We start from the raw sequence: 14543 nt of genomic DNA on the forward strand, positions 1-14543 counted from the left end.
TAGCCAAGGATGATTAGGAAGTGATGAGACATGCTCTGTCTGTCATGTATTCGCACACCTTTAGCACATACTGTGGTACATACATGAAGTTTTATTTAAAACATTGAATTCTCTTTGCACAAACGTTAGAACTAGAAGCATGCATGATAAGATGGTGAAAATTTAAAACTAAAGTGGGGAACGAAGATGCTTGAAGGTGTGAATTGAGCTTGACTATATTCTCTCGAATCGAGGTAACTATCAGTAGCGAAAAGAAAAAAAAAGTTAGATGGAGATGTAAGTGTGGCACAGCCGAATAAAGGAACGAATTCCTATTCCTGGATAAAGTTGGAGATGTAAGGTGTTGGAGAGTCGAATAAAGTAATGAAATCCTATTCTTGGCTAAAAATGTAAAACATGGATTTGAATCGGAAATGAAAAGTTCTGAGATAGTATTTTCATTACTGTATTCCTATTCAGGAAAAAAAAAGAGAAAAATAGTTGCTGATGGTTACTGAGTGCAGAGGAATAAAGGAGAGTAAGATCTACACTAACAGACTGATTTAATATCTGACAATGGTTGAGAATGTACCTCTCTATCATTTATGATGCTAGGACTAACGATACACACATACACGTTCATGTTTTATTCGAAACAGTGTCTAGACCAAAGAAAGTGCGAAGAATTATGCGTTTACATTGATCGACAATGGATTATGTTGAATTTCGCTGAGGCAAGTGGATGACTATGACTGCACTGTCGAGCTACTTTGTTTCATGTTCTAATTTTTTTTTTTTGTCACCTGTTTTGTTCGAGGGCGAGCAAAAGGTTAGTATTGGGGGGTTGATATAGGTGGATTTTTCTTGTTTTTCATGTCATGTTTTGTCCCATTGTATTGCATTTATAGTTTAGATTGAATGCATTTTGTCACATTTTAGTTTATATTATGTTTTATTATTAATAATATGTCTCTGTGTGAAAATGCAGGAGATTCATGAAAAATGAAGAAAAAAAGAATTAGTTGCGAAGGACTTCTGCCCGGGCGCAAATTCACATCCGCCCGGGCGATTGAGAGCTGGAAATAAAAGAAAACTTTACGAGAATCATCCTCCCCGGCGGACATGGCTGACACTTATGTCCGCCCGGGCGCGCCAAAAAAGAAAGAAATTTGTGAAGACCATCCGCCCGGGCGGAAACTTATGTCCGCCCAGGCGCGCCTGTATTTTTGGAAAAAATTGTGGACGATTCCTTATCTTATTTTCTGGATATGGATGATATGGAAGGAAAAGGCACGAAAAGAGATTATTATTCAGACTTCATAGGAGCAGCCGCGCAAGCTTTGGAGAGGATTGTTGCGCTTGGATTGAAGATTCAAAGCTTTCCGGGCGTCGTTCTTTGCAATTTCCGTCAATTCTAGTATTTCTAATTTAGTTTTTATCTCTTAAACATTGTTGTGTTTATTTCCACTATGAATTCTAGTAGCTAACTCTATTATTTGTTGGGATTTAAGGGGATCCTACCCTAAACGTTGATCTAATTAATTTATATTTCGATTGTTACGTTATTCTTGATTATTCTACTGTTTTATCGTGTTGTCAGAGCGTACCTACTTTAACAACGTTTTTATATTGCGAGTGAGTTCTAGAGAATAACTTGTGATATGAACGAGTAGTATAATTCATGGATCTATAATTTGCATAGACATATGAAATTGGATACGCGCCGATAGTCATAGTCCTAAGGGTCGAAAACTAGGGGATTTTATAAATCGACATGCAATTCACTCTTGATAAATAATTAAAGACATTTAATTACTTCATTGAGTAGAATTAGTTTGTCATAGCTCGAGAGAGTGTGTTCAATTGAATAGGAAATCCTGTCGGAAGCATACAATCATTATCGAACGAATTAATTAATTAACGAGGGGTAGGTGAACCGATATTCCCAACAAATTCACTTCTCATTAAATTTTAATCAACTATTTTAGATATTATATTTCATTATCTAATACTTGAATCAGTTTATTTGCATGTTTATTTTATTATAGTAGCAATAAAACAATCATTCAAATTTTTGTTGCTAAAGATTTAATAACTGAAAATAATAATTGTCAAATACAGTCTCCAGTGAAACAATACTCGTACTCACGTACATTGTATTATTACTTGACATCGTGCACTTGCGATTAATTTTTGAGCATACAAAATCATATTTTTATTGAGGATTCCACAGTGCAAGTTTTGCTCGATCAGATACCAACTGTAGAGGCCCGTATTTCGTATTTGAAAATTTGCGGAATAATTTAAAAATTTTCTCTTTAAATAAATAACATGCCTCATTTATAAAATAATCTGATAAAAAGATTTAATGTTTAAAGTAGCAGCGGAAGTAAGTAATGTTTTCAAAACCACAACTTGAAATAATTGTTCGAAGTAAACACTGAGTTGGAACATAAATAGTAAATGATAAAAATGAGGTCCTATGGTTCCTACTACTGCCACCCAAGCTAGCTCACTGGTCCCCGCCCTCGTCCTCGACCTCATCAGTACCTACAACAATCAAGTCTAGTGTAATGCCCGAAAATTAATCGCTGTTAATTAATGACTATGGATTTATAAATTAATGTGATTATAAAAAGGGCCAATCGAGACATGGTTTGAGGTAACATGTGATAATGTATGAGCGAGCACAGTATCATTCGCGCACATGCGCGACCAGACATGCGCACATGCGCAAAATGGACAAAAGACCCCGCGCATATGCGCGAAGTAGAGTGGCGCATATGCGCGAGCTGCGCGATGGAACTCCACAAAGCCTCGCGCATATGCGCGACGTGTATCCGCGCATATGCGCGAGGGTAACCGAGAGTTGCAAAGAAAGTTGAAGGACGTCGCGCATATGCGCCGATTGAGGGCGCGCATATGCGCGAGGCGCTGTGCATGTTACGCGCCGAGGCATATTGTCTCGCGCATATGCGCCTAGGAGTGTCACGCATATGCGAGAGACTTGTTTTGCAAAGAATAAGCCACCTCACCTGAATCATGCATTGATATATATATATATACGTTACCTTCCTTGCAATTGTCAGAAAAAAAAAAAGGGGAAAACGGAAGCCTCGGGGGAAAACGTGAATCTTCATTTTAGATTGTGATTTGCGATAAATTCGTCCGTTCGATTTTGAATCCGACTTCGGTACTGTGTTCCTATCAACGCTGGCTACAACTGGACGTAAGTTTTGTTACGTTCTGACATGTTTTAAAATTATGATATTGTTGGAATTGAATACACTTCATATATGATATTCTTGGCATGTTAGACATCGTAGAATTGAAGTCAGATTAAGAAACAGGTTGATTGTGGGATTGTTATGAATTTTCAGAGTATATTGAATTGAAATCGGACAGATTTGGATTATGAATGAATTACAGATTATATCGGATATGAGTTATGATTGGTAATTGATGTCTTTTAATTTGGTATTGACGGGGATACTGAGATTGTGCCGTTATACCGTTGATTTGAATTAAATCCAGATTAATCAGATTCAATATTGAATTGAGAATGGAATATTGATATTATGATTCTCGATATGTCGTTTCAGATTTACAGAGACAGTCTTGAGTTCAAAACGGTTGTCGCTTCAGACCGAGACTACGAACGAAAGGTATAAGTCAATGTGGTATTGGGAGATCGACTCAAGTAGGATATACTTGGATTTCCCTAAATCACATACTAATTGTTATTATATGCATTGATTGATTATTATATGATGTTCTATTGATTTGTAGGAAGCATGTATAAGATGAGTATTAGATGAGTAATCTTGGGACAGAAGTGCCTGATAGTGGCGGGATCGCCACGGGCACATTGCAAGATGTCACAAGATAGTTTTTTGACGTGCCAAAGTCTGTTATCGGATGATTGGCTATAGATGTGGATAGAATTGGAGTTTATTCTATTACTGGTGATCGATACCATATCGATGTGGATAGAATCGGAGTTTCTTCTATTACTGGTGATCGATATGGAATGCCAACGTCTGGAAACCGGGATCCCTAGACTAGGATTGAGTCTAGTCTGAGTCGTGGAGTCACGAGCATTGTCGATCGTTTTATATTGATTATGTTTTAGAGTTTGATACATATTGCTGTTATCTGTCCATGCTTTTATGTTTATCATATGATTGCATGTTTCATTTATTTATACTGGGATTATATTCTCACAGGAATTATCCGGCTGTTGTCTTGTTTGTATGTGTACATGACAACAGGTGGGATATGATCAGGGTCAAGGAGATGAGGAGAGAGCGTGATTAGAGTGGAGACCACGGACTTTGATGTACATAGGACTTTGACACTTGACATTTAGTTGTTGAACCTTAGTTGTAAATGATTGTATGTTTTACCGGATTTATACTTTTATACTGATATGTATAGGAGTTTGATTTCATTACGTTCTGCATTTTAAAAAAAAATTAGACCCTGTTTATTATAATTGATTAAATTATCCCAATGACGATTATGAACTTGATTAGCTTCCGGGTCCTCACAACAGGTGGTATCAAAGCAATAGATCCTTTAGATTGAGATAGAAGCTTGTGAGCGGGGTAGATTGAGGTTTTCTTTCCTTCTTTTGAATGCTAGCATGTCTTACTGCTTTAATACATGTTACTTGCTTATCTAATTTGATATGGTAATATGTTTTATTGAGAATGAATCAGCACTGCTTCTGGATCGACAGTAAGATGATCGGAGGAGGACTGAAATAGAATGGTGTTATTTGTTACTAATACATTTGATTATCAGATATGCCTCCGAGAAGAGTACCAGAACATGGTAGCACGTCAAATCCTCCAATGGACGTTACAGCCACTCCAATGGAGACATTGTTAAAAAGATTTCAGTCATATCATCCACCGACTCTGAAAGGTACCGAGAATGCAGTGGACTGTGAGAGTTGGCTAGATGATATCGAGATGCTATTTGTGTCCTTGGACTATACCGATGAGCGAAGGGTGAAACTGATAGGACACCAGTTATACGATGTGGCAAAGAACTGGTGGATCACAACTAAGCGGGCATTAGAACATCGAGGTACGACTATTACCGGGAATGTGTTTAGGACTGAATTTTATCAGAGGTTCTTTCCAGTGTCGTACAGGAAAGACAAGGGAGCCGAGTTTGCTAACTTGAGACAGGGCCAGCTAAACATTGAGGAATATGTGGCCAAGTTCTCTACATTATTGCGGTTTGCTCCCCACGTGGCCGAACATGATGATGCCGTTGCAGACCAATTTATCAATGGCCTAAATCCTGAAATTTTTGCATTGGTGAATACCGGGAGGCCAAACAATTTTATTGATGCCTTGAATCGGGCTAAGGGAGCAGAAGCCGATCTGATGAGACAAAGAGGAGCTTCGTTTGTGCCTCCAGCACCGAGACCACAGCAACCACCTTCCCGGTTTGAGAGTGTCAGAAGTAGTGGCGGAAAGAAGGACTTCCTGAAGGCTAGAGGGAAGCAGTTCAAGAAGTCAGGAAGCAGTTCTTCTAGCTCTGGGAGTCCTCGACAGAGCCAGAGCTATACTGGACCTTATTGCAGTACCTGTGGAGGGAAACATTCCACAGAGCAGTGCCGAGGAGTGTTTGGCAGCTGTCGTATTTGTAGACAGCAGGGACATTTTGCCCGAGTATGTCCACAGAGAGGTGCCCAGGGATCCCAGGCAGCAGAGTCATCTGGATCAGTGGCTCAGACAGGGAGACGACTATCTGCTGTTCATTCTTTCAAGCCAGCACCGTCTACTCAGTCACACCAGAGGCCAGGAGGAAGCCAGATAGTGAGCCAGCCTCCGAGACAGCATGCCAGAGTGTTCACTTTGACTGAGGAGCATGCATAGGATGCACCTGATGATGTCGTTGCAGGTAACTGTTCTATTTCTGGTTATCCTGCATATGTGTTGATTGATACTTGTGCATCACATGCATTTATATCTGAACGATTTGCATTGAGTCATGCATTGCCTATTGAGTCATTGTTGGTGGTAGTGTCTGTCTCTTCTCCGTTGGGGACATGTTTGATATCAGTAAAGTCTGTTAGATCGTGTACACTGCAGTATGATGGGCATGAAATTGAGTTAGATTGTATTGTGCTTGGGATATCTGACTTTGACTGTATTATCGGTATCAATATGCTGACCAAGTACATGGCTGCAGTCGATTGTTTCCACAAGATTGTGAGATTCAGACCTGAAATGGCTGAGGAGTGGAAATTTTATGGTAAGGGTTCTCGTGCTAGAATTTCTTTGATAACTACAATGAATATGACTCGATTATTGCAGAAAGGAGCGGATGGATTCCTTGTTTTTTCAGTGGATTTACTGAAATCGAGTCCATCATTGGCGGACTTGCCAGTGGTGTGTGAGTTTGCTTATGTCTTTCCAGATGAGATTTCTGGATTGCCTCCGATTCGAGAGACAGACTTCAGCATTGAGTTGATGCCAGGAACAGTTCCGATTTCGAGGGCTCCGTACAGGATGTCACCAATCGAGTTGAAAGAGTTGAAAGAAAAGTTGGAGGTTTTACTGGCCAAGGGGTATATCACACCGAGTGTGTCCCCTTGGGTTGCTCCAGTACTGTTTGTGGGGAAAAAAGATGGGTCGATGAGACTTTGTATCGACTACCGGCAACTGAACAAGGCAACGGTAAAGAATAAATATCCCTTGCCTCGTCTTGATGATTTGTTTGATTAGTTGCAGGGTTCATCTGTGTATTCCAAGATTGATCTGAGATCTGGATACCATCATCTGGGAGTCAGGGATTCTGATATCACAAAGACAGCCTTCAGAACTAGGTATGGACACTATGAATTTATTGCCATGCCGTTTGGTTTGACGAATGCACCGGCTGTATTTATGAGATTGATGAATCGTGTCTTTCAAAGATATCTTGATGAGTTTGTAATCATATTCATTGATGATATTCTGATTTATTCGAAGAATATGATTGAGCATGCAGAACATCTGAGAACTGTGTTGAAAATATTGAGGGCTGAGAAATTGTATGCCAAATTGTCAAAATGCGAGTTTTGGCTGAGACTGGTGGTATTTTTGGGTCACATTATATCCGTAGATGGTATTTCTGATGATCCCACTAAGGTTGAAGCCGTGATTTCTTGGCCAAGACCGACTTATGTGCCAGAAATTCGCAGTTTTATAGGTTTGGCAGGATATTATCGACGCTTTATTAAAGATTTCTCCAGCATTGCCAAGCCAATTACACAGTTAACTCAGAAAAATGCATCGTTTTTTTGGTATGAAGAATGTTAGACCGGTTTTCTTGAATTAAAGAAGAGGTTGACCAGTGCTCCGGTATTGACTATCCCGTCAGGTACTGGTGACTTTGTGGTTTATTGTGATGCATCTCACTACGGATTGGGTTGTGTTTTGATGCAGCGAGGGCATGTTATTGCTTATGCCTCAAGACAGCTGAAACTGCATGAATCTCGGTATCCAATTCATGATCTTGAATTGGCAGCCATTGTCTTTGCATTAAAGATATGACGACATTATCTGTACGGTGAGAAGTTTGAAATATATTCCGATCACAAAAGCTTGAAGTATTTGTTTTCCCAGTCCAAGCTGAATATGAGAAAGCGAAGATGGCTGGATTTATTAAAAGATTTTGATTGTGAGATCAAGTACTATCCAGGAAAATAGAATGCAGCAGCTGATGCACTGAGTCGAAAGGTATGTTCTTTGTCCTTATCGACTATGGGTGTTTCCTATTTGATTGAAGACTGCTGTTTATCTGGATCAGCTTTTGAAACAGATCGTCAGCCTTTGAGATTATGTGTTACTCGGGCCGAACCAGAGCTGATTTTGAAAATTAAAGCGGCTCAGAAAGTTGATCAGAATGTTCAAAACTCAATTGCGATGATCAGAGCAGGACATCGATCAGAGTATCAGATACGTGACAGTGTACTGTATGTGAATGATCGTCTAGTTGTGCCGAATGTTTCGGATTTAAGACAGCGGATACTAGCAGAAGCGCACAACAGTCGTTTTAGCATTCATGTTGGTGGCAGGAAAATGTACAATGATCTGAAGACACAATATTAGTGGAAACAGATGAAGACTGATGTTGCAGAATTTGTTTCCAAGTGTCTGAATTGCCAACAGGTAAAGGCAGAAAGGAAGAAACCTGGAGGACTGTTACAGAGTTTGTCCATTCCTGAATGGAAATGGGATCACATTTCCATGGATTTTGTGACACAGTTACCAAGATCCTCCCGAGGTTGTGATGCGATTTGGGTCGTGATTGATCGATTGACCAAATCTGCATGTTTCATTCCATACAAAATGATGTACAGATATGATCAGATAGCCAATATCTATGTCAAGGAAGTGGTTAGATTGCACGGAGTGCCGAAGTCAATTGTTTCAGACCGTGATCCTTGGTTCACTTCGTACTTCTGGCAGAGCCTGCAGCGCTCTCGGTACGAAGTTACATCTGAGTACCGCATATCATCCTCAGACTGACGGACAGTCAGAACGGAAGATTAAGACATTAGAAGATATGCTGAGAGCTGTAATGCTTGACTTCAGCCCTAATTGGCAAGATGCCTTGCCTCTTTACGAGTTTTCGTACAACGATAGCTATCAGACGAGTATTGAGATGGCTCCATTCGAGGCGTTGTACGGAAAGAAATGCTGATCCCCTCTTTATTGGGATGATATCTCTGAGGTTTCTGAGATTGGACCTGATATGATCAAAGATATGACTGAAAAAGTGAAGCTGATTCAGAAGAGAATGAAGGCAGCCCAGGACCGACAGGCCATAAATGCCAACATCAGACGACGACCGTTGGTATTTGAGACTGGAGATCTAGTATTTTTGAAGATTTCACCTTTCCGAGGAGTTGTCAGATTTGGCAAGAAAGGGAAGTAATCTCCACGATACGTTGGTCCATATGAGATTCTCGAAAAGATAGGAGATCGTGCCTATCGACTCGCCTTGCCGCCTTCATTATCAGGAATACATGATGTCTTTCATGTATCTATGCTACGGAAGTATCTCCCTGATGACTCTCATATTATTCAGCCAGACGAGGCCGAACTTGATGAATCTCTGAGTTATGTCGAGAAACCGATTCGAATTATCGATCGCAAAGAAAAGAGACTCAGAACAAAGACGATTCCTCTTGTGAAAGTTCAATGGACTCGTCATGGCACTGAAGAAGCCACCTGGGAGACTGAATCAGACATGAGACAAGAATTCCCAGCATTGTTTCACTGATGTAAGTTTTTCTATTACATGCCTTCTTATTGATATGATTGATTGCCTGTGATTTCGAGGACGAAATCATATCTTGGGGGGGGGGAGAAATGTAATGCCCAAAAATTATTCGCTGTTAATTAAGGACTATGGATTTATAAATTAATGTGATTATAAAAAGGCCAATCGAGACATGGTTTGAGGTAAAATGTGATAATGTATGTGCGAGAACAGTATCATTCGCGCACATGCGCGACCAGACGTACGCACATGCGCAAAATGGACAGAAAAACCCGCGCATATGCGCCACGTGGAGGGGCGCATATGCACGAGCTGTGCGATGGAACTCCAGAAAGCCTCGCGCATATGTGCGACGTGTATCCGCGCATATGCGCGAGGGTACCCGAGAGTTGCAAAGAAAGTTGAAGGACCTCGCGCATATCCGCCGATTGAGGGCACGCATATGCGCAAGGCGCTGTGCATGTTACGCGCCGAGGCATATTGTCTCACGCATATGCGCCGAGGAGTGTCGTGCATATGCGCAAGACGTGTTTTGCAAAGAATAAGCCACCTCGCCTGAATCATGCATTGATATATATATATATATATATATATATATATATATATATATATATATATATACATATATATATATATATATATACGTATCCTTCCTTGCAATTGTCAGAATAAAAACGGAAGGCTCGGGGGAAAACGTGATTCTTGATTTTAGATTGTGATTTGCGATAAATCCGTCCGTTCGATTTTGAATCCGACTTCGATACTCTGTTCCTATCAACGCAGGCTACAACTGGACATAATTTTTGTTACGTTCTGACATGTTTTGAAATTATGATATTGTTGGAATTGAATACACTTCATATATGATATTCTTGGCATGTTAGACATCGTAGAATTGAAGTCAGATTAAGAAACAGGTGTATTATGGGATTGTTATGAATTTTCAGAGTATATTGACTTGAAATCGGACAGATTTGGATTATGAATGAATTACAGATTATATCGGATATGAGTTATGATTTGTAATTGATGCTGTTGATTTGGTATTGACGGGGATACTGAGATTGTGCCGTTATACCGTTTATTTGAATTAAATCCAGATTAATCAGATTCAATATTGAATTGAGAATGAAATATTGATATTATGATTCTCGATATGTCGTTTCAGATTTACAGAGACAGTCTTGAGTTCAAAACGTTTATTGCTTCAGACCGAGACTACGAACGAAAGGTATAAGTCAATGTGGTATTGGGAGATCGACTCAAGTAGGATATTACATACTTATTGTTATTATATGCATTGATTTGATTATTATATGTTGTTCTATTGATTTGTAGGAAGCATGTATTAGATGAGTATTAGATGAGTAATCTTGGGACAGAAGTGCCTGATAGTGGCGGGATCGCCACGGGCATATTGCACGGATGTCACAAGATAGTGTATTGGCGATAGTGCCAAAGTCTGTCACCGGATGATTGCTATTGATGTGGATAGAATTGGAGTTTCTTCTATTACTGGTGATCGATACCATATCGATGTGGATAGAATCGGAGTTTCTTCTATTACTGGTGATCGATATGGAATGCCAACGTCTGGAAACCGGGATCCCTAGACTAGGATTGAGTCTAGTATGAGTCGTGGAGTCACGAGCATTGTTGACAGTTTTATATTGATTATGTTTTAGAGTTTGATACATATTGTTGTTATCTGTCCATGCTTTTATGTTTATCATATGATTGCATGTTTCATTGATTTATACTGGGATTATATTCTCACCGGAATTATCCGGCTGTTGTCTTGTTTTTATGTGTACATGACAACAGGTGGGACAGGATCAGGGTCAAGGAGATGAGGAGAGATCGTGATCAGAGTGGAGACCACGGACTTTGATGTACATAGGGCTTTGACACTTGACATTTAGTTGTTGAACCTTAGTTGTAAATGATTGTATGTTTTACCGGATTTATACTTTTATACTGATATGTATAGGAGTTTGATTTCATTACGTTCCGCATTTTTTAAAAAAAATTAGACCCTGTTTATTATAATTGACTAAATTATCCCAATGACGATTATGAACTTGATTAGCGCCCGGGTCCTCACATCTAGTGAGTCTAAACACTCAGCATACATATATCATGGATAACAAGTAAATATATAATAAAATTTGGCGTAACTTAAAAATATCGTATCGTAAAGCGTAACGTGAAAATCGTGTCATTAATAATTATAAACACATGCATAACTGAAAATTGTACGTTAAATGTTTGCTCGATAGAGCCTTGTCATAAAATAGCATATCATAATTTTTCTGTTGAGATAATGTTCTTCGCGAGTGGCCCATAACTTAACATGAATCGTCTGATCAGACTAAACCACAGTATAATGGGCGGTAGAGATCATCACAGCCCTTGGACTGGATATCCATACCCATACATGAACATGAACCGGTCGTAAGTCACCAGGTGAAGTAAATATCATAAGCTGAATCTCATAAGCGTGAAGTGGCCACAAGACATATCGCATATATCTCAAAAATAAACATTTTATATTTTTATGCACGTGATATAATCATAATCCTGCTTTTAGCATATGGGTTGGATCATTCCCAGGCTCGCTGCGACCTAATTCTAACATGAGAAACGTGCAAATAAACCTAACTTGACCAACACTTCATAACCGAACAAAAAACGAGACAGTTACGCCCAACAAACTTAGTATCTAGCCATGACTCCGCACCAACGCGAACCAACCTCGAACCATCATTTAGTCATGATTAAAATACATCTAAAATGATGGAAAATAAATACCAAGGGCTTTAATACACGAAAATTGTGCATCGAGGGCAAAATCATGAAACGCTCTTTCGAGAGTCACTTTGGCACATTTCACCGTAAATTCTCGTACGGCTTCTAAACTTAACCGAATTACGAACAGCCAAAAACATGACCTTCCTAACTCATTGAGGTACTGTCCAGTCCAAGGCCATAGGCTAAAAGCCAACCAAGAACTCAAAACAAGCCTCTGAAACGAAGCCCAAGCTGCTGTCAAAAAGAGTGCAGCAGCAGCTGCTGTGCTTCCTTGCTTAGTTTTCGAGGCTATCGGCCATTGGGGCTTGAACCACCGACCAGAGACTTTTAACAACATCCTAAGGTATGGTTTGAACCATGGCTAAGGGCCCTAGGCCAATCACAATCCAAGCCAACACCCAAGACAACCCGCGCTTCTACCCAAGAACACCTACTGCACACGTGGGTTGTTGTTTCCTCTTGCTGTCATGTATCATTCCAGTGGCCATATGATCGACCATGGCTTGATCTAGACATCATGAGGTATTGTGTGAACCATGGATAAGGGCTAGAAGCCAACCAATATCCATCAAACCCCACAAAAACCGAAACCATTCATGCAGGGAACAAAAAAAAAGGATCGAAGGGGGCACTTGACTTGTTTGTTTTATAAACCGATGGGACCATGAACCAAGCCATGAACGGTCATCTTGGTCACGTCCTAGACATGCCAAGGAAGGGTTCTATCTATGGTTACAGGCCCAAAAGCCAACCAAGATTCGAACCTCCTTGAACAATCAAAACCAGAAATTTCGAGACTCAACTTGCAACTATGGTGGAGTTGCTGTCAAGTCTCGCATCCAACGAGTTGGGGGCTTAAACTAATGGACTAACATGATCCTAACTCACCATAGTACATGCCTAGATGCAGCCTGTAGTGCTTGGAATCGAGCCAACCCCTGAAACCACAAAAACAAGCAACAACCGTGTGGCACAAATGAAAGGGCCGAAAATACTGCATGTTTTGTTCGAGATGTTGCTGTCAAAAATTCGTTTTTTTGCTTCATGATTCATTTACATATAATGTTTTAAAGTATTTATATAACTTGATTGAGGAGAAAAGAATGATATAGACATGCTTGGAATTTGTTTACAAAAGAAACAAACAATTACGACGAACGCGGCGCGGCGGAGACGGAGTTCTCTTTTTCTTACTTTTATTCTCTCCTCTTCTTTTCTTGCTCCTCACGATTTTTCTGAAGGTTTTACTCTGAAATTTCGAGAATGAGGAGAGGAGAGAAGGCTAGGGAATGAATGTGAAGTTTGAAAGATAAAAGGGAGAAAATAAATCTGGCTATCCTTTGAGTTTGTGAGATAAGGAATGATAATGATATCAAAGGATTTGAGGGATAATTAATTGAATGGGATGACCGATTTTTCTTGTCAAATAAGGGTAAGGATATTGCTTAATTATTAATTTTTTGTTGATTAAAAGGTGAGGGAATTATCTACCAAGAAAAGATTAATGAAATGAATCAAAATGGTGAGTTGCCAAATCATGACTAAATATTTAAGGTGGGGTGGCCAAAATTGCAAGATAAATATGGAAGAAATATTGCTAAATTATTGAGTTTTAACTCTTTAAAGTTTTAAACACTAATTATGTATTAGTGAAATAGTAAATTTAATTTAGGATGGTAATTTTCTTGCATGCATGGCTAATTCTTTAAAATAAATTACTAACATGTTAAGTTACAATTTCTTAAATAAAATAAGCCTAGATTAACTTATCTCAATTGGTCACACATTTTGATTTAGGCTTTTAATTGATTATTGGACATAGAAGGATTATTTACTACTTATCTCTAATTAATTAAATAAATCCTTAAAACAATCTTTTACTTTAAAATAAATTTTTCTTTATCTTGAATAAATTCTAGGAACATTTTCTTGTTATTAAATTTTATCTCATTACTCCAACTCCAGTCTGGCCTCGCTTATTTAACTGAAAAGATTATAACTAAACTACTGCGTAAAATAAATAATCATAACTCAACCAATTTTAAAAGAATGATTAAATCCTCATGCATAAAAAGATCATTTTAATTTAAACAATAATAATTATGCATGGCTTATACGTAGTCTGATTTAACGGGTTTTACATAAAACCACAGTAATGGACGGCGGGGGATACCAGCAACACTCTCACCAGTCAACTGGGCCCTGGCCAACGTATTAATATATTAGTATTCGTATTCGTATTCGCATCCGTATCCGAGGAAACACGATCGTCGACCATTACCCTCACGATATTTCCCAAATGTAGTAGTCACAATCTCTTCACATCCTTCAACGTGTCGTATTTCCATCACTTAATAAAAACATGCATATAATATCATTTTATTTTGAAACCAAGCATGTAACATATCTTTTAAATGTCCAATTTAACTCTTAATAATTCATGAACATTTAAAAATCATAAT

Source organism: Primulina eburnea, chromosome 11 (assembly GCF_022965805.1).
Source record: "Primulina eburnea isolate SZY01 chromosome 11, ASM2296580v1, whole genome shotgun sequence".
In the NCBI taxonomy this organism is placed as follows: domain Eukaryota; kingdom Viridiplantae; phylum Streptophyta; class Magnoliopsida; order Lamiales; family Gesneriaceae; genus Primulina; species Primulina eburnea.